Below are 26,859 nucleotides of genomic sequence, written 5' to 3'. Positions count from 1 at the left end.
GTTCAGAATGACATATATACCTCATTTTACCTGACCTGTCTTGGGAACTTCCATGTCTACCTGGATTCCCCACGTGCATGTAAATTTGATATTCTGCTGTTAATCTGTCTCATGTCAAGTTGATTCTTAGTCCAGCTAAAAGGACCTTTGAGGGGACAGGAGTTTTGCTGCCCAAAAGGAGTATGCTATGGATGGTAGAGAAACCAAACCGATGGACATGGGCTCCAGGAAGGTTTTAGAATTTCTTTTTTTTTTTTTTTAAGTTTATGTATTTATTTATTTTGAGAGAGAGTGTGAGCACGAGTGGGAAGGGCAGAAAGAGAGGGAGAGAGAGAATCCTAAGCAGGATCCGCACTGTCAGCACAGAGCCCAGCGAGGGGCTCAATCTCACCGACAGTGAGACGATGACCTGAGACTAAATCAAGAGTCATCAAGAGCTGGTCGCTTAACTGGCTGAGCCACCCAGGGACCCAAGGTCTTGGAACTTCTAAATCAACCTTTGACTCCTCTTTGTGGACTTCCATGTAAGAGAGAAATAAAATTTTCTCTTATTTAAACCACTGTTGTGCTGCATTTTTTTTGTCAGAGCTAAATCTCAGACTGACCCAGTCAAAGGAAATGCTCATTTCATCTCATTGTAGCCTTTATTTAATTCAATTAAATGGACTTATTAAGCCCCTCTCTACATAGAAAAAGAAGATAAGGGTTCTTAGCTTGAAAGGGGAAAAGCTCGTCTTTATTTTTACAACCTTTACTGGAATTTTAACATATCAGTACTGGGGGCGCCTGGGTGGCGCAGTCGGTTAAGCGTCCGACTTCAGCCAGGTCACGATCTCGCGGTCCGTGAGTTCGAGCCCTGCGTCGGGCTCTGGGCTGATGGCTCAGAGCCTGGAGCCTGTTTCCGATTCTGTGTCTCCCTCTCTCTCTGCCCCTCCCCCGTTCATGCTCTGTCTCTCTCTGTCCCAAAAATAAATAAACGTTGAAAAAAAAAAATTAAAAAAAAAAAAAACAAAAAAACATATCAGTACTGAATGTAGTATTAACAGTACCTGCAACTTTGTCATTAATAGATATATATTTTTTTAATTATTTATTTTTGAGAGAGAGAGAGATACAGAGCACAAGTAGGGTAGGGGCAGAGAGACAGGGAGACACAGAATCGGAAGCAGGCTCCAGGCTCTGAGCTGTCAGCACAGAGCCCAACGCAGGGCTTGAACCCTCGAACGGTGAGATCACGACCTGAGCCAAAGTCAGATGCTTAACCGACTGAGCCACCCAGGTGCCCCGATAGAAAGATATCCAATGATGCCTTCTCTCTTTGGAACTTAATTTGAAATTGGGCTGTCATCTTTCTCTAGTTATCTACTACCTACCACAAGGTCCGCTGACATAGTCACATGTGTGAGAATCTTATGATAGACCAAGTTCAGGTTCTTTTCCCAAGGGTCTTTTTCATCCCGAATGTAAGTCAAGGTGTGCATGGCAGAAACTTCCACCCTAATCCTTTCTCTTCTTCTTGGGTACACCACTCTTCTACATTTATTGGTGTGCCTTGCAGCTAGGGGTGGCCATGTGATTAAATTACAACACTGTGATTAGACGCTAAATTACAAACGTGATTAGCCGCTATGTCCAGCCTCTAAGACAGCCAGTGTGCTTCCTCCATTTGCTCCTTCTCCTTCTGCCAACTGGACCCAGCACACAATGACCCAGCCTCAAACAAGCCACACAACAAGACTCTAAGGAATGGCAGAGACTCAAGATGCAGGGAGTCTGGGTTCCTGGGCCTCATGTGGAGAAGGCCACCCACCGACCTGGAACACTGCCCCCTAGGCTGCGAAGGAAGTGCTGTTTGAGCCATTACATTTTGGGGTCTGTTTATCACAACAGTTTAGCCTACCTTGACTGAAATAGTATACGAATAGATTCGGGAGCAGACTGCCCAAATTCTATGCATATCTGGAGCTTACTTCCAGTCCCACGTGGGACACTATTACACAAAGAAATTGAAGTTCAGAGAAGTTAATGAATTTACCTAAATCATACAAGATGGCTAAGATTAGGACCTAACTCTTCTGAAACCTAATCCCTATGTCATTCCACCTTCTATGGTTATGTAGGGAGGGCATAGAATGCTGAATGTGGCCATGAGATTTCTTTTTTGTTGTTGTTAGGTTTATTTATTTATTTATTTCTGAGAGAGAGAGAGGCAGAGACAGACAGAGAGAGGCAGAGTGCATGAGCAGGGGAGGGGCAGAGACAATCCCAAGCAGGCTCTGCCCTGTCAGCGGGGAGCCCAATGTGGGGCTCAACCCCACGAACCATGAGTTCAGCACCCAAGCTGAAATCAAGAGTCAGACGCTCGATGGACTGAGCCACCCAGGTCCCCTGTGGCCATGAGATTTCTATTTCAGCAAGAGGGAAGGGCAGGGAGAAAAGGAGGGGATGTATTTCTTGGCCTGAATTAGTCAGCCATTAGCTACCTATGGTGATTAAATTTTCTGGAAAGAATACCCAACTCCACATCATATACAGTTAAATGACAGAATGACAGATCTGTTTAGGGTTGTTTTGAGCACTCATTACTTCAGTTCAACGTAGACAAATGTGATCATTCAGTATCTTGACACCACAGTGTCATCAGGCCCCTGTCAGTTCACAATTACCTAAATCTTAAAGGAAACAGGAAATTTGAGTGAGGATGACTGTTAATTTGACTGTTACATTGTATTTAACGTATAGAAATAAAATCATGTGTAACAAAAGCATTGATAACGAACATGATGATAAAATGGCCACTATTTGTTGGCACTGCATGTGGAACTTTACCCATATGCACACACACACACAAACACACTGTGTAAGAATATATATATATATATATATATATATATATAAATTATATAGATTTTTATAAAGAAATGTATATATGAGTATATATTCTCATTAAAATTTTTTTTTAATGTTTATTTTTTTATTTTTGAAAGAGAGAGACAGAACATGAGCAGGGGAGGGGCAGAGGGAGAGGGAGACACAGAATTCGAAGTAGGGTCCACAGTCTGAGCTGTCAGTATGGAGCCCAATGCGGGCCTCGAACTCACAAACTGTGAGATCATGACCTGAGCCGAAGTCAGTCGCTTAACCGACAGAGCCACCCAGGCGCCCCTATATATATAGATTCTCATTGAATTTCTGTATCATCAGCTTTGCTGTGATGACAGCTCTCAAAATCTCAGTGATTCACACAATAAATGTGCATTTCTTACTCGTGTTATATGTACTTCCTTGTGTATTTTTTCCATTCTGGGACCTAGGCTGAAGGTGTAGCTCTACAGGACATGCCATTCTGGTGGCGAAAGAAAGAGCAAAGGTAGTAGAAAGTTGCAATGCCTCTTAAAGCTTCTTCTGGGACAAATTTACATAATGTCCATTAATTCTAGTAGCCAAAAACCATCAAATGGCCGAGTCAAACATCAATGGGGAAGTAGAAGGCAGAGGCAGTACAGATCACACAGTAACAGGCAAGGACATATAATAAGCCCCATACAGGAAAAAGGGAAAGAAAACAATTGGCGACAATAACACAACTTCAGTGCTACAAGAGAGCTATTAATTCCACTCCCCTCTTCACTTTGGGAAAGATGAGTAACTCTTCTAAGCTCCTTCTAGGGGTTGGAAATATTCCTTACAGTTAGAGTGACTAAGGGAGGCTTTGGTAAAATTTGAGCTAAGGTTTGAAGGTTAGGTAGGACATTGGGGGCGGGGTGGGGAGAAAGGGGAGGGGAGAAAGAGCAAGAACTTTGTTAGGCAAAGGAAAACCCCAGAGTCGAGGTGGGGAAATGCCAAACAAGATCCGTTTGCCACAGAGTAAAGAAAACTGGAGAGACATGGGCTCCTTGAATAATGGGAATTGAAGGCTAAGGAGTTTAATTTCATTTAGGGAGCAGTTAGAAAACTTTAGATATTTTTGAGCAAGAGAGCACCATGATTGAAATGATTGCTTCTAAAGACTGATTAGGGGGTGGAGGGTGGGCTATACAGGAAGAAACAGAACAGGGAGACCAGTAAGGTGACTACATTTCCAGAAACAAAGCAGCAGCGTTTAACTAGGATGGTAGCAGTTGCAACAACAAAAAGGTCAGTTCTGGAGACTCAGAACCAGTGGTTTAAGAATTTAGCCCCCCCCCCCCCATCATCTACCAGTGCTCCTAATAACAACATATTAATCTTGTGTGAATAAAGCATTTTTAACAGCCCACTTTTTGTATTAATGTGTAATATACACTATTGGGCTTTTAAGAAGAAAATATAAGTGCTATGTGAATTAAAGCTTCAAGACAAGCTCCCATACCCCTCGTACAAGACAGTTGCCACCCAAGCCCCAAACATACAAAGCCCTCCTCTGCCGGGGAAGGGGGGGCGTTAAATTAAATGTTGGATAGACCAAATAAGGCCAAACAAAGTCGGGGGACTGGGGGACTGGATGAATAAAAGCCACTGGTCAGTTTCAATTTGAGGTGTGCTATCCAGGTGAGAGTCTCCAGCAGGCATTGGGAAATTCAGACCCTAAGCTCTACTTACAGTATAATGGTGTTCCAACAAACAAGATAAAAATAACTGTGTATGTGAAAATGCTTTGCAACGTGGTAAGCGCCATTGGAAACTTCGTCTAATTTAAAATTTTATTCTAGGATCCAGGTTATGTAAATAATAGACTTGAGTACTCCTTATTAAAAAAAAAAAACCCTACACTACTGTATTACAACTACATTAGCCTGTTTAAAATTTTTTTAATGTTTTATAATTTATTTTTGAGAGGCACAGAGACCGAGCATGAGCGGGGGAGGGGCAGAGAGAGAGACACACAGAATCCGAAGCAGGCTCCAGGCTGAATTAGCCTGTTTAAAATGGATTTACTAGGAATTCACGTTGGTGAGTAACAAAAAAGGCGGAAAGAAGGCAGGTAGAAAGGAAGCGGACTCAGGGAAACAAATCTCCCATTTCAGGGAAACTCGGGGGGTCGGGATGCCCGGCCAGAGAAAAGCAGGGCGAGCCCAGGGGGAGGCCTTGAGGTCCAGGCTGGACGGACTGGGGAGCTACGTGGAAACACGCCCAGGACATTTCTGAAATAGGACATCACCCCCCGGGACAGGAGGGATAAGGGGCAGCGATCTGGGGACGGAGCACCAGACCCTTGGCGAACCCAGAGGGCAACCGAGTGACTCTCCCAAGGGCGGAGACCCCTCAGACAAGACAAAGGCTCCAGCCGCGGGAGGAGACCCAAGGTGCGCGTGCGCCACAGAACGCGCGTGCGCTTGGCGGCCAGGGCCGCAGCCCGAGGTGCAGGGGGGAAGGGAGACAAGGGAAGGGAGGCGTCAAGAGGAGTGAGCCAGGCGGCGGGGGAGGGCCGAGTGGTGGGGCGCTCGCGCGCGCCCACTGGTGGCCGGAGGAGAGAACGCCCACGGAGCGCTCGATGCCCACCCCTCCCTTGGGGAGGCTCGCGCTCCCGCTGCTCGCGCCTGCGCCGCCCGTCGGCCTCGGGAGCGCGCCCTCTCCCCGGTGCTCGCGCTCGCAACCTCCGCCACCCACCAGCTCCGGCACCAGCAGCAGCAGCGCCGCCGCCGCCGCCGCCGCCCACCTTCTGCCGCCGCCACCACAGCCACTTTCTCCTCTCTTTCCTCTACTGTCCTCGCCCTCTGTCGACTATCAGGTAAGCGCGTAGCTCCTCAATCTGCCTCCCCGTCCGCCCCCTTGCACCCCCATGCTGCCAGCTCCTCGCCCCCTGCGCAGAGATGGATTTCATGAGGTAAGCATAGGTCCGAGGCAACAGCGGGGGCCCCTCCTTGCGCCCTGTGCGTTCTGGAGCTGGGACCGGGGCGTCTTGGAAAGAGGACCCATGCAAGGCATGCACGTACGCGTGTGTATGTGTGTGTGTGTGTGTGTGTGTGTGTATGTGTGTGTATGTGTGCTGAGGGGGTGTCCATGCGACACCCGGCAGAGGTTGTGCGCGAAGGGTGGGGCGCGGATGGTGGTGACCTGGGGGAGGGGGCTGCTGTGCACTCTGGATCGTCACCTTTTGCCGCAATGGGCGTGTGTCTATGTGTGTGTGTTGGGGGTGTCCAATGACGACCCCCGAAACCGAACCTGTAATCCAATTTCTCTGCTTCGGTTTGCTATAAGCCCTTCAGGAAGGTATGGATCCGGTTCTAGAAAAGATGACTCCCTGCCTGCCCCTCCCTACACCTCCCCGGCAGCAATTCCATTGGGGCTTTCGCTGCCCCTGATTTAAGGCGGTGGCCCACCCCCTCCCCGTTTTCCTCCTTCAAAAACCCGCAGGGGACATTTGGGGGCTGGGAGTGGAATCGGGGAGATGGGGAGGGGTCCAGGCGCTGTCACTTTAGTCGCCCTTCCCCCTGCGCGCGCCTGGCACCGAGACGCGAGCAACGCCGTGCCCGAGAGAAGGTAGTGCGCGGATCCCGATGTGGAGGCTCGGAAAGGCGAAAGGCTGGAGTCACCTGGCCTTGCAATGTGGAAAGACTCGGCATCGGCTGATCCCCGCTCGCTCGCGCTAGCAGCCGCAGCCCCGCACAGACGCGCGCGGGGGCTGCAGGTGCATTTCGGGGCGGGCCCCTTTCTCTGCGCTCTGCGCCTGGCGTCCAGCGTGTGCGCTCCCTGTCGGAGGCGCGGGGCTGGCGCGCAGGGCTCGCCCCTCACTGCGGCAGTGGGTGTGGACCCGGGTGGGCAAGGAGGGGGGAGGAGTAGGCTGTGCCTCCTCCCACTCCCACCCCTGCTTTTTTTTCCCCTCCAAACGCGAGGTGCCATCTTTTTGCGGCGTGTCACGTCTTTACGGTTCCGTGCCAAGCCGGGTGGCTGGGCTTTGGAGGACAGGGCTGTAATTAAAGGGGGAGAGGGGTAATCAGAGATGGAATCTTGGTGTTTTGCTGTGGGCTTGAGCGCTGGGGGCGTTCACCCGGAATCTTTCTCGGGGACTAGCTGCTTTGTTTGTAGGGCTTACGTGATCTGCGTTGCCAGCCCTAGTTTTTTGGCTGTTATCGATGAGGGTGTTTAACCAAGGCTCCCGCCCCTCCCCCTATTTTCCGCCCCTCATTTTCGAGCCCTTTGTTAGATCTCGGGCTTGCTGGGGTCAAGGAACTCGAGTCACAGCCCCGAGGGCATGCCTGGAACGGGCGTGACCCCGCGCGGTCCCCTCCTGGAGCCGGGCCGCGCGCCAGGAAGCGTCCACGGAGCCGAGGGGCTGGGATTGGAGGTCTCCGAGATCTCTGCGGGTGGCCGCGGGGGGACCCTCTGCGGGGTCCCTACACCCCAAGAGGCCTGGGGGGGCCACACTCCACCAGGCTGCCCACCAAGGGGCACCGGCGACACTCAGGAGGTGGCGGGGACAGCGCGCAGTCGGAGACCCTCTCCGCTTCATGCCCTGTTGCTTCTCACGCGGGAGAATGTGAGGAGGGGGCAAAAGGGTTCGTCGGGTGCGTCGGGCCACACCCATTTTTTCCAGAGATGATTGGGGGAAGGGGGCACGGAGGGGAGGTTGCTATGGAAACCACACGCGTCCCGAGAAAGGACCCTGGGGCGTGGCCCCGCCCCTTCCCAGCAGAGATTGAGAACCCTAGGGACTGGCGAGGCCGCGGCCCCTCCATCTTCCGGAGGCGGCAGGAGGGAGACCACCCCCCCTCGACACACACACACAACCCTCACTGAGCCGGTGGCTCTTCCTCATTGGCCTCCGGCGGCCGCAGCCACCCAAATCAGCGTCCCTCATGTATTTTTTATTATTGTGGCCGAATATTATTTTGGAAACGTGCAAGATTTTAACTTAAAAGCCCGAGTTCACCGCGACCGTTGAAACGAAGCGGGGGAGTGGGGAGCGGGAAAGGGGAGCACGGGCCTCCGGCAAAGGAGTCCGAGCCTCGCCCTCCTGCGAAGAGCCTCGTCCGCCCGGTTTTCTGGTTAATTCTGTCGCTGAAAACTGATGCGGGGGCGCAGTTCCGAGAGGGATGAGCAGCTCTGAAACCGAATCATCCACACGAGCTGCACAGATTGATCTGAATGTCCGGGAAATGGCCTGGCTCAGGGTCGAGAGTCCACCTGGGGCCAGGCGGAACCTTCCCGCTGTGGCGTCGGAGATCGGAGCCCGGGTAGTGCCCGGCCTCCCTGCAGAGTTGGGTCCGCCCCGGGCGGGTTGCAGTAGAGGCTCAAGGATCGCTTCCAGGCTCTTCTCGGCTCGCCCCCCTCCACCTCCTCCACCCCCGCTACCTTAGAGCTGGGCTCGGAATTCTGGTTGTTTGCAGAGCGAGGGTCTCGTAGCCGCCCTGAGAACTGGTAGTCCATGGCCAAGGTTGCCCAGTGCGGACCCCGGGCGGAGAGGTCGCCTCCTGTCGGTTGGGGGAAAGGGAGCTTTGCGGGGAGCGAGCACATTTAGCTCAATGCTTAGGAACAAAGCGCAGTCCAGACGTCCGTGATTTTGCTCCATTTTGAAATATGTTGGCGCTTTGGTGGGGCTGTGGGTAGGCAAGGCCTGGGGGGCTGCTAACGGAGGAAATACCGGGGCCAGGGGCTGGGTGTTCATGCGCAGATCGGGAAACACCATCCCAGCTCTGAGCGCGACTCTGAGCGTGCTTGAACTAAACGGCTTCCCCACCCCGGGATCTCAAGGGATGCAGCATGTGTGCCCACGCTGCGACAGGAAATGTCCATGCGCCGATCCGAGGGCCATCGACTCCTGTCCCCAATCCCCATCCGGCGGGAGCTCCTTTACGTCCCGGGAGACCTCACTTAGCCTCTGGCACCCAGGAACCTTCAGGCCCCGGCTCCAGCTGGGCTGAGTTGGGATGGATGATGGAACCTGCGATAGCGGCCTGGCTCTCCAAGCCACCTTGCCTGTGCTCAGGCGGGTGGCTTTTTTTTTTTTTTTTTTTTTTTAAATCCCCATCCCTTCAAATGACATGTCCATAATTAATTAAGGTATTATTTTGCATTTTATGATGCTGCTTAGGTTTGCTAGGGAAGAATCGCTTATCCATTCCTCCATCCCCAAACTGTCTCTCTAAACAATAAACAAATTACCACCCCACCCCACCCCACCCCCATCCCAGTGCCTGGTCTGGAGTGACTCCTGGAGCTGATCAATTCCTTGATCACTAGTTGCTTCTGTAACGGGTTGTGTTTACTGCAGTAACCTGGCTTGACTCTTGGGGTTGCCTTTGGATAGTTTGCAGGAGAGTTTTGTTGGCTTTGCTGTTTTTTGGACGAGTGACAGTCCATGACTGTGTGTGCCTGCCCTACACAGACCTCATCTGCACCTGCCCTTGATGGAAGGGCGTGGCTTTTAACTGGTTTCTGGTATTAGGCTCAGCATCCTTGACAGGAACAAAAGAAATGGATCATTCCCATAAATTGCAAGAAGAAAACTTAGAATCAGTTAGACTGAGAAAGGGTCAGATCTATTCCATTTGGAGAAGAGCTCCTTCTACTGAACATGACCTTTGACCCCCATGCCCTTTGAGGGCAGTGCCAGCCTGGAGGTATGACAGGATTGTGGTGCCCTTTGTTTAGGTTGGATTTCCTTTCTGCCCTTTTAACATCAGTTCATGAAGCCCATTTGTTGACCACTTTAAGAAATTGTGTTTTATTCCCCCTTCCTTCAGCATTTATGTATATGGTCTGAGTGGCTTCACAGCTTGTGTGTGTGAAAGGATGTTAGTTTTCTAGTGAAACGTGTAATAGTTTTCCAACTAGATAGTTTTGTCCTTACTCCCACCTTGAAAAAAGAATCACTCAAACACAAATAAAAACATGCCCAGGGGCTTAATACAGTGCTGGACATCCAATAGGTATTTGGTCCATACCTGTGTAACAAATCAATGGGTAAAATGGGAAAATGCAGGTCAAAAAGGTGGCAAAGAGAAAGTAGAATGGGAGGGGGGTGCCTACTCAAGGTCATGGCATCAGGAAGGTTTGGGAACAAATCCAGTCCAGCTTGTCCCTTGCTCAGTGTCCAAATGGCACCCCTCAACCTGCTTCTGCCCTTTGGTGCACCTCCACACCCTCCCTCCCCTGCTTCCGAGCCACCCCCCTTCTCGGTACAGGACTTCCCGGCTCATGTCACCCTGGTTGGCCAGAAGAGTGCTGAAGAGGGAGGGAGGGAGAGAAACCACACAATGCTGCCCTGCCATCTCTGGGACTGTAGGTGCTCCCAGTACCCGAGGTCAGAAGGACAGAGGTGGGAAACCCCATCGGCCTCTGCTGCTCTCCGTCCTCCCACCCAGCCCTTTTCATGATCCCGCTTCAAAAACTGCCCTCCGACACCTCTACACCCCCAGAAATATCCACCTGACTAGTCACCCCTAACTCACCACTCTAGGTGCTTCTGCCAGTGCCTTGCAGGAACACTCGCATGGAGGGGCACCTGAGCAAGTGGTGGGAGGAGAAGACTCCTGCCTCACCAACCGGGCTGCAACAAAGAGAGAAACCTGATCTTCCAGCCGGGACTCTCCGCTGTTTTCCTGTAAAACAGTGGGTCTCAGCTCCTGGGGCCATTGACATTTCTAGAGACATTTTTTATTTTCACAGCTCGGGAAGAGTTGTGGCATCTAGTGGGTAGAGGCCAGGAATGTTGCCAAAGGTCCTGCAAGCCACAGGACAGTCTGCCACATCAAAAAGTATCCGACCCCAAATGTCACTAGTACTTGAAACGTTGTTACTCTGGTCCTCTTAACGTGGCAGCTTATGTTGCTCAAGTGCCTTTAAGGAGGCACTGTTCTAAGTGCTCCCCCGAGATGATCTCATTTAGTCCTCAGGGCAGCCCCCTTTGGTAGTAGGTGCTGTTACTATCTCTGTTACATATGGAGAAACTGACGTACAGAGAGGTTTAGTAACTCACTAAAGGTCACACAGCCAGTGAATGGTAGAGCTGGGTTGTCTGACACTAGCCACCTCCCCTTCTCAGCTACACGTGGCTTTAACAGGCCTTCGTGGGCTAGCCTGGAAACCCAAGCGTGCTCTGTAACATTGACCCAGTGAGAGTATTTAAGTTCCAGAGCCACTGATTCACAAAATGAGCTTTTGAGAGAGTCTGTAATTGGAACACAATCTAAAGCTCACAATTTCTGATCCAGCCTTGACACGTGGAGCAAGGGATTTCACTCAGCCTCTGTGCCTCTGTTTATAAAACAAAGAGAAAATATCCCAGGGACCTTAAACCCAGGAAGCCCCAAACCCAGGTTTTCAAGACCGCTCTATCATACAAAAAGAGCAGCTGGGTCTGATTGACTCAGAGGAGGCTAGAAATCAAGACCAGGGGCTCATGACATAGATTCCACTATGGTCAGGGTCAAATCACTGAAGTTTTAGGGACGGCAGATTCTCATCTTAGGTCCTGCCCCTGTGACAGGTTGAAGCTTTGGCACCAACCAGTGGGACCAGCTCTGAGCCTGTGGCTGTGAGTTGAGTTGGGTGGGCGTGGAAAGGGCCTCATGCAAGAATATCAGGGCTCCCTTGGCAAAGGTGCTTCCTGCTTCTCGCTTCCTGGGTCCCAAGCTCTGCAGGAAGTATTCCTTTATACTGTGACTTAGAGGGACTGCCTAGAATCCTTCATCCCCAGGATTCACTGCCCCTCCACCCTGGGAGAAGTTTGGAGGCCACTGTAATCCCACAGCCTCCCCTGTACCCTGTGTGGGCAGTCAGACATATACCGTACCCGTCGGTCTCACCCCAATTACCTCGCCAAAAGGGTTACTGTCCAAGAGTGCGTTTCCTTCTCCAGGCGCCATGTTCCTGCCACCTCCGGGTTCCTTTTCTGCACAGATGGCCTCTGCCTGAGTGTGGGGAAGCAGTGTGAAGCCAGCTCGGATGGGTTTTGAGCTTTTTGAGTTCTCTGATTCGGAAGCATTATGCAGGTGTGCACCTACGTGGGCCAGAATCGGCTTCCACAAAATACAAAGTTGAATGACTTCCAGGTGGATTATCTGAATTTGTTTCTGCTTTGTTGACATTTTAGCGGGTTCTGTACTTGTTCCAATCAGGGATGCTATTGAAAGAATCCCCCCAAAATGTATTTTGTGCCTCAGCCGTTGAAGGAAGGTTTGTGAATCCCTTGTAGGCAGACACCGTTTCTTCCTCAACAGGCCCTCAGTGCAGGGCACTGGCCGGCGGCAGAGAGAGGTATTACATTTGGTCAGTTGTTTAAGGGTGTAGACTCTGATCAGACCTCTTGGGTGCAAATCCCGGCTCCCCCACTCACTGTGGAACCCGAGCTGTGTTGTCCCCCAAGAATTTGGTGTTGTCCCTAAACTGAGGTATGCCAGTACCTATCTCACTGGTTGCTGTGAGGTTTAAAAGGGGGTGGGGGGTGATGCAGTGCTTAGCCCAGGGCTTGGCACCTAGTAAATTGCTCAGTGAATGGTCTCAAGGGCAGCAGCCTCTGGATCAACGCTGGTGACTGGATGAATGTTCAAAGGCATCTACCAACCCTAGTGATGGAATCACTTGTAACAGATAAATTGTTACACTGAGTAAGGCTCGAGCTACAAGTAGGCACCTGCCCAGCTACCCCGGGAGCCAGGCTGGAAGTGGGTTCCCCGACTTCACACACACCCGTGTTTAAATGTGCAGACAGAACTCTTGCCACAGGCGAGCAGAATGACTTGTCATCTGTTGTCCGTGCTTCTGTCCTCTTCCTTCCTGAAATCCACTCCACGCCAGGAATAAACTGTGTAATCAACATGCCAGCCTGAGCCGGACCACACCCTCCCACCATCCTGGGAACGGTGACCTGGCTTAGCTAACGCACGGGTTCAGAGCTCTTACTTGTAACTCACTGAATAAAAAGTGAGCGAGGATTGGGCTTGGGAAGGTAATGGAAGGCAGTGGAGGAGATGATTTACAGATGCGTTGAACTTGGTAAACTGGTAAGCAGGCTTCATGGTCAAGCAGGAAATGTTAAACAAAACAAAATGGACATGTTCTGAATCCAGGGAACTCCCAAGCCTCTGATAAGCATGTTCATATCTGAATTACTAAATCTGGTTTAACAAGCCTTCTTATCTATGAAATGAAAACTGAGGGTCATAATACGTTAGTTTTTCAAAGCCATTACATCAGAAAAACCATTACAAAATGATGTTCTTCGTGTTTGGATCAGCTGGTTGGAATTTCTCGTCTTTTTTTTACCTAAGCCACACTCATAATACGTTGGTTAGGACTTCAGATTTTAGCTCCTTGGAAAAAGGGCTTACACTACAGAGGAATCTGAATACAGAATCTCTCCAGCATTTTACTATTTTGTTCACAGTCTGTAACATTTTGTTTGACAGTAAAAAATTACTCATCTTTGTTTTTAATCTTTATTTATTTATTTTGAGAGAGAGAGAGAGAGAGAGAGAGAGAGAGAGAGAGAGACTGCACGTGGGGGGGGGGGAGGGGCAGAGGGAGAGAATCCCAAGCAGGCTCTGCAGTGTCAGCAGGGAGCCAGATTCAGGGCTTGAACTCATGAACTGTGGGGACCATGACCTGAGCCGAAATCGAGAGCCAGACACTTAACAGACTGAGCCACACAGGCGCCTCCAGAATTACTCATCTTTTTTTTAATTTCTTAAAAAAAACATTTTTTTAATGTTTATTTATTTTTGAGAGAGAGAGACACCGTGAGCTGTGGAGGGGCAGAGAGAGAGGGAGACACAGAATCGGAAGCTGACTCCAGACTCTGAGCTGTCAGCACAGAGTCCCACACGGGATGTGAGGCTCAAACTTGGGGCTCAAATTCATGAACTGCGAGATCACGACCTGAGCCGAAGTTGGACTCTTAACCAACTGAGCCACCCAGGTGCCCCCAGAATTACTCATTTTTATGAAATTTTTCCAAAGCCTTCAACTGGATTTTCCTAAAACAAGTTAATGGTTTTAAGAGTTTGTCTTTCATTTTGCACTTGAATCTCATTAGCTTGCATCTTATTTAAATGATGGAGTTATTGTAACAGTTGTGAAAGATTGGCTGTGGTAGGAGGAGGCCTTGGCTGTGGACATCAGGCCCTGTGGACCCAGCCTTGAATATTTATAGTCCTTCCTTCCTGCTTCTTGCATGGTGACAGCTAGGACAGGACCTACTGTGGAGACTTTGGTATTAAGTGAATGGCGGGCAGTCCCCCACCCTCTCCCCCCATCTTTTCCCTGCCCACCAGGACTAGCTCAGCACTTTGAGTCCATTCACATAAATCCTGGTCTAAGGGAGTGTTGCAAAACTCTCCCCATCAGACTCAAAATAAACGTAAATCCCTCTTACTATATTAATTCTCCATAGTGAAGGAATTTTAGATCAAGGTCCAACAATTAAAAACCATTGTAAATCAGCACGTTAGAATTAAATCTGAGGCTGGTGAAAATAGTGTTCCATTCATGGTCCTTCCTTTGCTCTTGTCCGCTGTCCTGCTCAATCAGGCATCCAATAGAAGAGGGACACAGTTATCTCTGGTCCCAGCTTCTGGTTTTCCTACCCACCTGTGGCCTGGTTTTCTATATTTCGAGGAAGGCTGGATGATGATGTTTTAGGATTAGTCTGCAGTTGTAGCACAGAAAGGCCAGGATCATCTGGCCACTTTCATCTATATGCCCTCCTCCCCAGGACACCAAGGGGATTAGAAGACCCCTGGGTCCATAATTGCTGTCATGTGATCTCTAGCCGACACATAATGCCAAGAAGGAAGTGCTGGGAAAGACTAATTCATTGAAACGTGGAACTGTTTCCCTCCTCCATGGCAAAGGACCTGAGTTAGGACCAGTGTTCTAAATTGTGTGTCAGCTGAATTGTCCTGGACCAAGTCCAGTGCAGCCATATATTTGAAGGTCATTTCAGAGATGCTTTTTTCCAAACCATTATCTTAACTCACGCTCCCTCTCACAGCCTACCCCTCAAAAAAGAGGCTTATTGGATAATTAATAATCTAAAACCAAGTGCTTTCATGCCCAAGGGAAGTTGACAATGTAAAAAATCTCTTTGGTTTAAAGTATATAGACATATACATATGATAATTGTATATTTAACTGTGAATATTCACTCCCTTATTTGTTGTATGTCTAGACTTTATATATTGGGTGTGCCGAACACCTGAACAGCTTTCAACTTTAGTATTAGTGACGCATCCGAATTTAAGTCAAGGTATATTGGGGCACCTGGGTGGCTCAGTCAGTTAAGTGTTTGACTTCAGCTCAGCTTATGATCTCTCTGTTCGTGGGTTCTTACCCCGCATTGGGCTCTGTGCTGACAACTCAGAGGCTGGAGCCTGCTTCAGATTCTGTGTCTCACGCTCTCTCTGCCCCTCCCCCACTCATGCTCTGTCTCTCTCTCTCTCTCTCTCTCTCTCTCTCTCTCTCAAAAATAAACATTAAAAAAAAATTTTTTTTTAAGTCGAGGTATGTTAATAAGCCAAGCAAAGGATGTATATACAAGTAAGATAGTTGTATATAATTTGCTGTATTGGGGTTCGGTAATAATTGTGGTGTAGATTCATGTGAACCTGTCCCTTTCAAAGTTGCCCGTTGCCAAGAATAGCAGTTTGGAAGTCACCAGCCCTTCTGCCATCCACTTTCGTCTTGTCTTTTCCTTAAGAACAGGGAAATTCCACACTGGCCCCAACCCACATGCAGCAGCTGAGTTTCAGCTGGTGCTGTCACCACAAGCCCAGTTTAGAAATGAAGGATTTCGAAGAACATCCGTAAATCCGCTTGAATAAAGAAGCTATCGGTGACAGACTCACCTGAACCTGCTTTAACCCTATTTAATCTTTCCCCAGGGTTAATCCTGTGGGATGTGCCTCCTGGGCGTCTCTACTGGGTTCAGTTCTGCCTCGTGTAGTTCTGAAGTCCCTCCCTTTTTAACACTGCAGGGAGTGATGGCTGCACTCTGTTCCCTGCAGAGTGTTAATAAAGACTGAATAAATTGAAATAAATCCCTTTCAATGTCACTAAAGTGCTATAAATAATTATGAACCAATGCTTGATGCCTGATGGGAAATGCACGGGAAAAAAATTTTTTTTAACTGGCAGGATTCATGTTATAAGTTGACAATCTGGGCCAAGTGAAAAAGAACTTAAAAAAAAAAAAAAGGTCTCCTTATCATTTATTGCTGGCAAAAATGAATTCCAGAAGTTAACCATCACCTCATTTTGTGGACCCGTTATCACCCGCTGCGTGGGCTTGCCAAACCCTGAATTTAATTGCAGCCTTTCCTACTTACCAACTAAGAGACTTGTGGGGAAGTTAAAGATTTCCTGTACCTCCATTTTTGTATCTGTAAAATGGGGGTTGTGCAGTCCCCCAACCCCAAGTGGATGATAATGTGGGCTCCCTTCTCACTGGGTAGTTGCAGAACTGAAATAAAACCGTCTATGAGAATTCATTTGAGCTTCTCAGAAGACAGGTACCACAGGGAGTGGGGATCCCTCCCGGGAGCCAGAGTCAGGCGCCAGACCTGAAGTCTCTCGTGGGTTGAGTGGAGCCTGATGCCTGAAATAGTACACCTGCTGCCCCCTTGCCCCCCTCTTGCGGGCCAGACGGTGCAGGCTCATTCCCAGGGGTGAGCACCCGTCAGCAGGGCCTGCGCCCAGGATGGATGGACAGGCGGCTGCAGTCCAGCCTGTACAGGTCGTATCTGTCCCCCTCTTCCCAGAGGAGGCCTAAAGCCAGGGTGCAGGACAGGACAGTGGGTGGAAGTGCCTGTAGCATAACCTCAGGTGATATCCTGCCCTTGCCAGTGCCGACTTCTCTGGAGAGGGGCTGGAGCTTTCCTGACACCCCCAGATGGAACGTCCTAGGAGCCCTTCCATTTTCCCTGGGGGTTTTCAGTTTCCTCCTAATCAGACAGGGACTTGGTACAGAACCTTCTATTTCTAATGAGGCCCGGGAGCAGCCTCTTCCGGCTGCCGGGTGGTTAGCCCGGGTCGGGAACCGATTAAGGCAAGACTGATTGAATTAAAGGTTGGAGTTGACAAGGGGGTGTAATATTCCGTTGGCTCTTTGATGGCAAGAAGCTCGGTGAAGTCTCATTCATGGGAGCGCTTGCGCTTGGGATTTGAATTGGCTGGAGCTGGGCTGCCGTCTAGCTGTCTTTGCCCAGGGAACGGAGAAACCCGGTTTCTCAGGCGTGTGCAGGGTGGGTAGTATTTCAGGGCAGGTGTGTAACCCCAGCCCGACTTCCCTACTTCAGACCAACTTAATGCACTGCCTACTGGTCCAAATTGGTTTTATTGTATGAAGATGCTGATAATAACAGTACTAGCCCGTTGGATTTATTTTACTAAAAACATTGCCTTATTTAACCCTCACTACACAACCCCTGCCCTCTGAGGCAGGGATTATCATCCCCATTTTGCAGGGCAGCAGACTGAGGCCCAGAGAGATCTCGGCCGGGGACACAGCCAGATCACACTTCTCTGCAGCTCCTGTGCCTCCTGCCTTCAGTGCCTCCCCTCTGGGTCCGCTCTCCAGGCCAACAGGCATGTCTTTAGTGCTAATGACCAGAGAAACTGTGCCCTCCAGCCTCCCTGAATGGGTTGCATGTAACCTGAGCCTGGAGAAGGTATCTTAAACCGAAAGCTAGCCTCTAAACTGGGCTGTTGTTTCATGTTGCCGGTGACGGCAGAACCAAATTTAGTGTCGTGGGCAGGTCGACAGTTATCAAACAGAACAGCTCGTTTTTCTTCCAGTTCACATAAAGCATGAAAAATCTCCACCCCTGCCACACTTCCGTGGAGGGGTATGTGTGACCCAAGGCTGGCACAGGTGGCCAGGAGGGGTCCGGTGTGTAAACTCAGGGGAGATGACATTCAGGTTCCCGGGCAGTGTCTACAGGGAGAAATTTCATTGAAAGTGGGCATTTTCCCTGGACCAGGCAGACGGCTGTTGTTAGGAAAAAGGGTCAAGGTGGGAGGGAGGGAGGGAGGGAGGGAGGGAGGGAGGGAGGATGGGTTGCAATACCCAGCCTCCTGGTGTACCGTCTGATCCCCTTCATACAACCATCCACTTGATTTCCCCCATGTCTACACCACTGTGATTCATGCTCTAGGACCAGGAAAAGGGGGAGTGATGGGGAACAGAAAAGGGGGGCTCACACAGATGGGGTTGGGTCACACATACTACATATTTAGAATTTGCAACCTCACCAGGTACTTTTAATGGTATTGAAATACATTTCCCACAGCCACTCTTGCATCTGCAACAAGCTATTTCTCAGTTCTGTTCTTGCCTCCCACCTACTCCGCAAATTTGTTTTAAGTTTATTTTTTTTATTTGGGGGGGAGGGGCAGAGAGTTGGGGGAGGGGCAGAGAGAGAGGAAGAGAGAGAGAATCCCAAGCAGGCTCCACACTGTCAGCGCAGAGCCCAGTGGAGGGGCTCAAACTCACGCACCATGAGATCATGACCTGAGTCGAAATCAGGAGTCAGATGTTCAACCAACTGAGCCACCCAGGCGCCCTCCCCAAGTTTTCTTGTTTTTTTTTTTTTTTAAATCCACTGGCTATAAAGGCAACCCTATACCGTATGTGAGATCCCACCCTAGTTTCTGTTTTGTTGGATTTTTCTGGGGGAAAGACATAGCAGTAATCATTTCAGTCTACAGATTTTATTCAGGGTGAGTAATACGAATTGCTCTTCAAGAAAATTCTTAAAAGCACCCCAAAATGGGGCCACCTGGAAGAACACTGTCAGTCTTAGCACTGAGCACAGGCCTGCTTAGCTCTCGTGGACCCGGGTGGGAGCTGCAGGTTTGCACACAGCCCTGGAAGCAAAGTCAGGAGCATGGGAACACTGGGCAGAGGGCAGCTCTCCTGGTCGCCCTTTGGACAGGCCAGAGTGTGCTGGCCGCATCTGTGCCTCTGGGTGCAGGGACCTCATCATCAAAGGCTATGGCCACATAATAGATACCAGAACTTCCAGTAGAACAGACCCGGTCCCCTGTGGGCCCAAGTTTGCAAAGAACACTTAGGATGATGAGGCTTTCTGGATGCCCTAATATCTTTCTAGTTTGGACTAATTAGGGAATGGTCAGTCTCATTTAAAAACCTGAGTTACTTTAACACTGTTATCTAGGTATTTGGGAGAGGGAAGTAGCGTAGGAACGTTTTTTAACACATAGGCATGAGGAAGAGCTCACGTCTGGGTGGCCTATGTGATGTGATGTCAGGACTCCCCATTCCCCAAATTGCTAATAAGCAGATAGTACTTTACAGTTGATATGATCTCATTTAGTTCTCTTTTTTTTTTTAACGTTTATTTATTATTTTTGAGAGACAGGGAGTGAGCAGGGGAGGGGTAGAGAGAGAGGAAGATAAAATATGAAGCAGGCTCGAGGCTCCGAGCTGTCAGCATAGAACCCGACACGGGGCTCGAACTCACGAACCATGAGATCATGACCTGAGCTGAAGTGGGACACTTAACCACTGAGCCACCCAGGTGCCCCAGATCTTATTTAGTTCTTGATGTGAGCCTGAAAAAATTCTTTTCCCTTTCACAAATCATGAAAGTGAGGTTCAGGGAGGTTAAGTGGGGTTCAGGAAAGCTAAGTGGTACTTCAGATCACATGGCTAGTTTTAGACCAACAGGGGATTTGAACCCAGGACTTCTGCTTCTCAAGAGCAGACCTCACCCCTGGCTTTTCCGTCCATGGCTCTCCACTCATTGTTTTAGCCTGAGGGATCCTACCAACTGCCAGTTCCTGAGTAGAGGGTAGGGGAGAGGAGACCTCACTGCTTCCCACACCCCTCCCCAGGACAAAAAAAAAAGTTTTATATATGTATGTATATATGTGTGTGTGTATGTGTGTGTGTATATATATACACACACATACACACACACATATATACATACATATATATATACATACATACGTATATATATATGGCAGTGACCTGGAATTTTAGCCTAGGGATTTGTACATTATGATAAATAAATGAAAAGATGGCTTTTCCTTCTTAAAAAAAAAAAGTCTATTCGGCATAAGATATGTTTGGTGAGTGGTCATAATTTGTGTCCCCCCAAAAGTGCTCCCTGCACCCCAGCAGTGGAGAGCAAGGAGCAGTGCAGGTGAAGGGAGAAGATGAAGGTCCAAGTAACCCCGCTCTGGGCCAAACCGGTAGGGGTGCCCTGATGGTTTGCTTCGTGGTCATCACCCACATTTCCAGGGATGCGGAAGACCCGGAAAGAGGGGAAAACCTCCATGGTGTTAACACAGACCTGCCTAAGTAACACATCCTGTAATACAAGTTTTTTTTCATAACGAAAGGCTAAAAGTGGTTGCTAGAATTTAAAGGTAATTAGTAAATTAATGGGGTTTCTCTCTATATGACTAGTTTCAAAGCAAATTGATTAAAACCCTCCTCCTTCACATTACTAATGTCCATTATTTGGTGTTTAATTTCCACAACGTTATCTCATTCCACTTTTTTTGGGCTTCCCCCAGGGAATGAGGCTCCCTAACACATCCATCTGTTGGCCAATGTTTTGTTCATCTTTGTATCCTCAGTGCCTAGCACATGAATTCTGTGCACGTGGCACAGAATAAAGGCTCGGTAATTGTTTGGTGAATGAACGAATGGATGAGGGAGTGAATTCAGTACTGATGAAAACCTAAGGCCTTTCTTTTATTTTTTGAGTATTTTTTAAGTTTATTTATTTATTTTGAGAGAGAGAAAGAGCAAGTGAGGGAGGGGCAGAGACAGAGGGAAGGAGAGAATCCCAAGCAGGCTCCGTACTGTCAGCACAGAGCCGGATGCGGGCCTTGAACTCACAAACCGTGAGATCATGACCTGAGCGGAAACCAAGAGTCTGATGCTGAACCGACTGAGTCACGCAGGCACCCCAAAACTTAAGGCCTTTCTTAAAGAGACTTGCAGGTATGTAACTCATATATTTGTGAGTGATGTGCCACTTTATGATTTTAATACCCAATCATTTTATATCAAAACAATTCTGGGGCACCTGGCTGGCTCAGTTGGTGGAGCATGCCACTCTTTTTTTTTTTTGGTAGTTTTCACGTTTTTATTTAAATTGCGGTTAATTAATATATAGTGTAATATTAGTTTCAGGAATAGAATTTAGTGGTTCATCACTTACATACAACACCCAGTGCTCATCACAAGCGCCCTCCTTAATACCCATCACTCATTTAACCCAGGAGTGTGCGATTCTTGATCTTGGGGTTGTGAGTTCGAGCCCCCCGTTGGGTGTAGAGATTACTTAAAAATTAAATCTTTAACAACAACAAAACAATTCCAACACTATTTTTTCTCTTAATGCTTTCACACAAATGACCTGGAGTGGGGAGGGGTACAGGTCAGCATTTTGAGTGTTAAAAGGGGAAATATGTACACTACTTGCCAGAATCTTTTAAAAAGCTAAGACTTTGTATTGGTCTAAGCCTTAAGATTCTCCCGAAAACCAGAATGAGCCCTGCTTCAAAGACCAAAGATGTTGATGGGCAGGACTGGGTGTGAGGCCTGGTCCCTAAGCTCATACTGGGAGGGGTGGTGAGCAGGTGAAGGTGAGCCGCTTAAGTCCCTGCCTCCTGGGGAGAGGCTCAGGCCCAGGGAGGGCTGTCAGAATTAGCGAATTAAAACCCTGGATGCCTGGTTAAATTTGGACTTCAGATAAACAACAGTTTTTGTGTGTTTTTTTTTTTAGTATAAGTATGATGGGCTACATAAATGCTCCCCAAGGATATCGGATCCCAATTCCCAGAACCTGTGACTATGACCTTATTTGGCAAAAAGGATCTTTGCAGATGTCATTCAGTGAGGGATCTTGAGGAGAGATTCTACTGCATTGTCTGGGCGGGTGGTAAATGCAGTCACTTGTGTCCTTACAAGAAGGAGGCAGGGAGACGAGAAGACCCTGTGATTGATGATGGAGGCACAGGTTGGAGCAACGTGGAGTGATGTCGATCGCAGCAGCCATCAGGAGTCGGAAGAGGGAAACAAAGGATGTTCTCCTAGAACTTCCGGTAGGAGGGAGACCTTGCCAACACCATGATTTTGTCCCAATGATCTGATTTTGGAACTCTGGCCTCCACAACAGTGACAGAATAAATACCTATTGCTTTAAGCCACTCAGTCTGCAATTTATCGCAGTGGCCCCAGAAAACTCACACACAAAGTATGTTCCACGCAGTCTTTGGGACATACTTACATTTAAACAGTTGTTGTTTATCCAAAGTTCAGATTTAACTGGTTGCCCTCTATTTTATCTGGCAACCCTGATTGCCAGGGCCAAAGAAAGGGGCTTTAGTAATTTGCAAGGAAGCTGGTTGAGGCTCTCAGGAAGTGGACATCCTTACACTAGGAGTCTTTGTGAGCATTTGTGAACACAGTTCCACTGAACCCATTTGAACTTTACTCTGGACAAAAAAAGGGGGGGGCAATTAGACAGGTGTTAATGATTTATTCTTTCAACAGTCACTTGAGCAACTTCCTATAAAGCAGCAGCTCTGTGTGAGGGCGGAGGGGTAGGACATGAATTGATCCAATACCTGATGAATCCTGCCAGATAAATCCCGTGAAATATTGATAACACCCGAGCTCGGGTGATTCCACGGCACGTTTCTGATACCTGAGCTGCCCCTGGGAGTCCCGCACCCTTCCTGCGGGGTAGCGGGGCCCACGCAGAACCCGGGCGGTCCCCGGGCCCTCGGGTTGTGAATCCTGCTTGCAGAATCCACGTTGTTAGAGCTTTAAGGGACCTTGGGTCATCCAGAACAGGCAGGGGGTCCTGGGACACCTCAGAATTGCCCCAGACATCTTACCAAAATACCAAGCCTGGGAAAAGAGAAAAACAGATAGTTTACAGGAAAAAAGCAAGGAAAAAAAAAAAAAAAAGGTGGGGACTGAAAAGATGCTCGACTTTACCAGTTATAAAGGACTGCTGATAAAGCCACAGAGAGATGCCACTGTCCTGTGGATCAGGTAGCAGAGATCTGGAGGGGAGGTAACCCTGCAGCCGGCTGGCGCGTGCTGTCACCTCCTCTGGAGAGAAATGTGGCTGATCCATCAGATGCCCTTTGACAGCATTGCCACTTCTAAGAATTTATCCTCGGTACGTGAGCAAAGGCATCTGTGGGAGGATGCACTGGGGAGCCGTCTGTTATGCAAAAGTCTGGAAATAATGGATATGGAACTGGTTAATTAAAGTGTGGTCCTCCCCATCCGCCCCGAAATGCACTGCTGTGGTCGACAAGGAGGAGCTGTCCTGTGTTCCCGCTTGAATAAAAAAGAGGGAGAATGCCTGTCAATGAGGCTGTGTATGTGGAGCCTGGCTGGGAGGAAAATGAAAATCAGGTTTCGATGTAGCCTCTGGGGAGAGAGATTGTGGGTGCTGTCAGGGAACGTCATTGTCACTCATTCTGAACTCTTTTCAACTGTTGATTTTTTACATTGTGTGTATGTTTTTTTTTTTTTTAAAGCTAAATTCATAGATATGCTCAGGCTCATATATATGCTCACTTCAGAAGGATGAAAATATCTGGAAGGAGGGTTCTTTCAAAGGCCCCCCTCCCCAGGGAAAGCTGATAGGCATGACATCCCTGGTGGAAAAACTCTTCATCCTCTAATTTCAGAGAGATGGAACCTCTGTGACATTTGTGGGCTAGCCTGGGTGCATCATTGTCTTCGACGAAGGGCCTTCCGGATGAGTTACAGGAATCCGACTTACCAGGAGCACACACGCTGTGTGTGTGTGTGTGTGTGTGTGTGTGCAGCATATCTAAAGTGTGTAATTGAACACAGAGCACCTGCTGGAGCACTCCCTTGAGATAGAGGTGGATGGGGCAGGAGGACAGGGGAGGTGAGCTACTGTGTTATTTAAGTGCCCAAGCCTTATTGTGCTTTGGGACAACCCAAACTAGCCCCACGAACCACCCTGGTCCCCAGAGTGCCTGGTAGCCTGAGTTCCAGGTGAGCCGCCCATGGATGAGTTCTCTGGGGCGAGGCTGGATGATGCACCACTTTACAATTTTCGTGCCCAATCCTTTTATATCAAAAACAACTTCAGTGCTGTTTTCTGTCTTCTTGCTTTCACACAAATGACCTCATCCTCCCTCTGCTAGCCTGGTGGCACTTACTGTTTGGAAGGGGGGAAAAAAACGGAAGCTGCCATTCTAGAACCTCAGCAGTGGGGACAAAGGTGAGGGGCTTTCTGGCCGCAGCCCTGCCTCAGGGGACCTGGCACCGCGGCCTGTCTCCTGTGGAGTAACTTTCGTGAGCAGCTCCACACTCTACTCCAAGGCCTTGCCAGAGTCCCTCCAGAATCCCCATGTTCCTCGAAGGACATAGAATGTGGCCCCGAGACCCTGCTCTTTGGGGTCTCCTGCACCCAGAGAAGCAGAAAGACACTTCTAGTCTCCTCTTTCAGGTACAACAGAGCAATTCTCAGAGACATTCCAATCCTCAGAGGGCCTCATTTCAGTTTTAATTACCGTGTTGTCCGTTGGCTCTCTCCAGAGAGGCTGACAGGCACGGCCACGGCTAGAAGTTCGTGCCCCCCGGCCCTGAGCATCTCCCACTGTTAATTAAGGGTCACTCTGCTTGGCCTGTAGGACCCTGAACTCTCAGAACCGTGGAGGTGGAAGGACCCCCAAGGGCCACCTGGTCCCAGCAACTAGCCACTGCCCAGACCTCCCCTGCTGCCTTCCTGACAGAGTCACCCAGCGCTCTCATGATGGCCTCTGTTGACGATGGCTTGTGGCCTCTGTCGATGATGAGATGGGGGGGGGGGGGAGCATGGAGGGAGGACGAAGAAGGGGCCAGCAGGTAGAAGTGTTGGGAGGTGCCCCAGATGTGTGACATCCTTAGAATGGATCACCACTTTCCCTTCAGTGCCTTTTTTCCTTCTCAAGGGACCTTTCCCCCCACACCTCTCCTGCTCTCTGAGGTTATACTGAGAAAAATCCACAGAGGTGCCAGTGCAAGGTGTTAAGGCCCACGAGTTTGGCATTTTAACAGAAGCCAGAGCCACTTGAGAAATGAGGTAACAGCCCAAAGAGGGAAGGTGACCTCCCCAGAGCCACACAGCACGTCCATGGCAAATCTCAGCTAGCACAGGTCTCCTTCCTCCCATTGCACATCCCCTCCCAGGCTCCATGTGGCTTCCCCAGCAATGGCTGGAGTGCCAGAGGGGGACTCTCAGACCCACCTGGCCAGTCATGGGCATCACCTTTCGCTACAGCAGCCAGGCTGAACTGGCTTTACTCCTTTTGAAAGGAGAAGCATCCACCCTGCTTAAAAACGCCTGCTAATTTTCCTAGAGAAAGTCCACAATTCCTGGAGGATGCCTGGGTGTCCCAGGTGGAATGGCTTTCCCCTCTGGTGTGCTTAAATAACAGAAGCAACATTTGTTGCTGGAAAATATCCATTAGGTTAATGAGATTTTTCTGCCCACGGAGATGAAGCACTTCCCAGCAGTGGGCATGCTGTGGTTGGACACGTCGCGGTGTGAACAAGAACTTCAGAACCGCCATTCCATCCCGCCCACCCACGTGGTAAGCCCCGCGAGTGGAGTGGGCTCATTCATTTTTCTGTCCACTTTGGCCATTTGCTTCCTTGCTGTCTCCTGGAGCCACCTTCCTGTCATTTCCAAAGTCTGTGCATCCCCTGTTAGCACCAAAGCTGCTCTGGGGGCTCCTGGAAGGTCAGCCCTCCCTGCACCTGCCTGGCCTATTCTTAGCAGCTCAGTTTTCCCCAAGTATTGTTTCAATCATTTATCGTTACCATGTCTTACTCAAGAAACGGACATGAGATGCTATTTATTTACCTACTTCTTCACGCCCTCCTGAATTGCAGATGAGGTGTGGTGGCAAGGGTGCACGCCTGGGAGGAGAGCAGACCAGGCTTGACGCTTGGCTGTCCCCTCTTGGCTGTGTGACGTTGGGTAAGTAGCTTGACCTCTCTGAGCCTGGTTCCACATCTGAAAAATGGGAATACTAGCACCTCTCTCTCCGGGCTGTGGTAAGGAGTGGCAGTGATTCATATAAATGACAGGGCACAGTGAGCGACCAGCCCTTAGTTACACTCCTGAACACCTACCGTGATAATCTGCAAACATGCCCCTGTGTTATTAAGCTCTCAGAGGCCAGGTTGTGGAACTGAAGATGGGTTACAGAGGGACTGTCGCTTTCTACCTTCTGCACTGCATATTTTCCCAAATCCAATAGGTCTGTATTTCTTTTGTGTGTGTGTGTGGCTAAAAATTTATCATATTAGTAATGATTCTCATTATCAAAACTTCCAACAGCAGCATGAATTACTTTTATAATCAAAAAGAAATATTTTGAAAAAAATTTTGAAAATTTTTGAAAAAATTCACCTCAGTGACTCCATTTTCCACTCTTCTGGTGTTTTTGAGTCTTTGCTGCTCTGTCCACCTTCCAGCGGTGCTGACCTCTCCAGCCCTGCCTGTCATCACCTCTCCACCCTCACCCCAGCCACACTCCCTGCCACCCGGGCAAGGTGGAACTGGAGGAAAGGGCTGCCCCTGCTGCCCTCCTCCCAATGCACCCTCACCCCTGCTGAGGCCAGAGCCCCTCATCCTGGCCCCTCACCTGCCCCTACCCTGCGGAGGACCCTGGAGGTTTCCTCAAACCCGGTGCAGAGAGCTCCGCTCGGGTTAGTTCCTGTGGCCACACTCACAGACGAGCTTGTGGGAACCTGTGGGTTCTAACCAGAGCTGACTCTTAATTACTCTGCCTTGTTCGCGTTTCTTCCCTTCCCTTCCCTTCCCTTCCCTTCCCTTCCCTTCCCTTCCCTTCCCTTCCCTTTACCCCTGTCCTCCATTTCTGGGCTCTAGCGGAGGTCAGTGGGCTCACAGC

The 26,859-nt window shown here is 49.3% G+C and overlaps 1 protein-coding gene across 17 annotated transcripts in view; it reads left to right on the top strand.

The window, feature by feature from the left end:
• Positions 1 to 5,445: 5,445 nt before the first annotated feature.
• Positions 5,446 to 26,859, top strand: part of MAPT (microtubule associated protein tau) — a 100,477-nt gene continuing 79,063 nt past the window's right edge. For 4 of the 17 annotated variants that reach the window (XM_045489314.1, XM_045489311.1, XM_045489312.1 and 1 more), the window contains exon 1: positions 5,526 to 5,710. The gene's annotated coding sequence lies outside the window, so the exon portion shown is untranslated. Of the gene's footprint in view, positions 5,711 to 26,859 lie in introns of all 17 variants that reach the window. The other 13 variants (XM_045489305.1, XM_045489300.1, XM_045489303.1 and 10 more) reach the window with 12 other exon arrangements.

This window comes from Leopardus geoffroyi, chromosome E1, assembly GCF_018350155.1.
Source record: "Leopardus geoffroyi isolate Oge1 chromosome E1, O.geoffroyi_Oge1_pat1.0, whole genome shotgun sequence".
Classification (NCBI taxonomy): domain Eukaryota; kingdom Metazoa; phylum Chordata; class Mammalia; order Carnivora; family Felidae; genus Leopardus; species Leopardus geoffroyi.
This window is presented reverse-complemented; position numbering and strand designations above follow the sequence as displayed.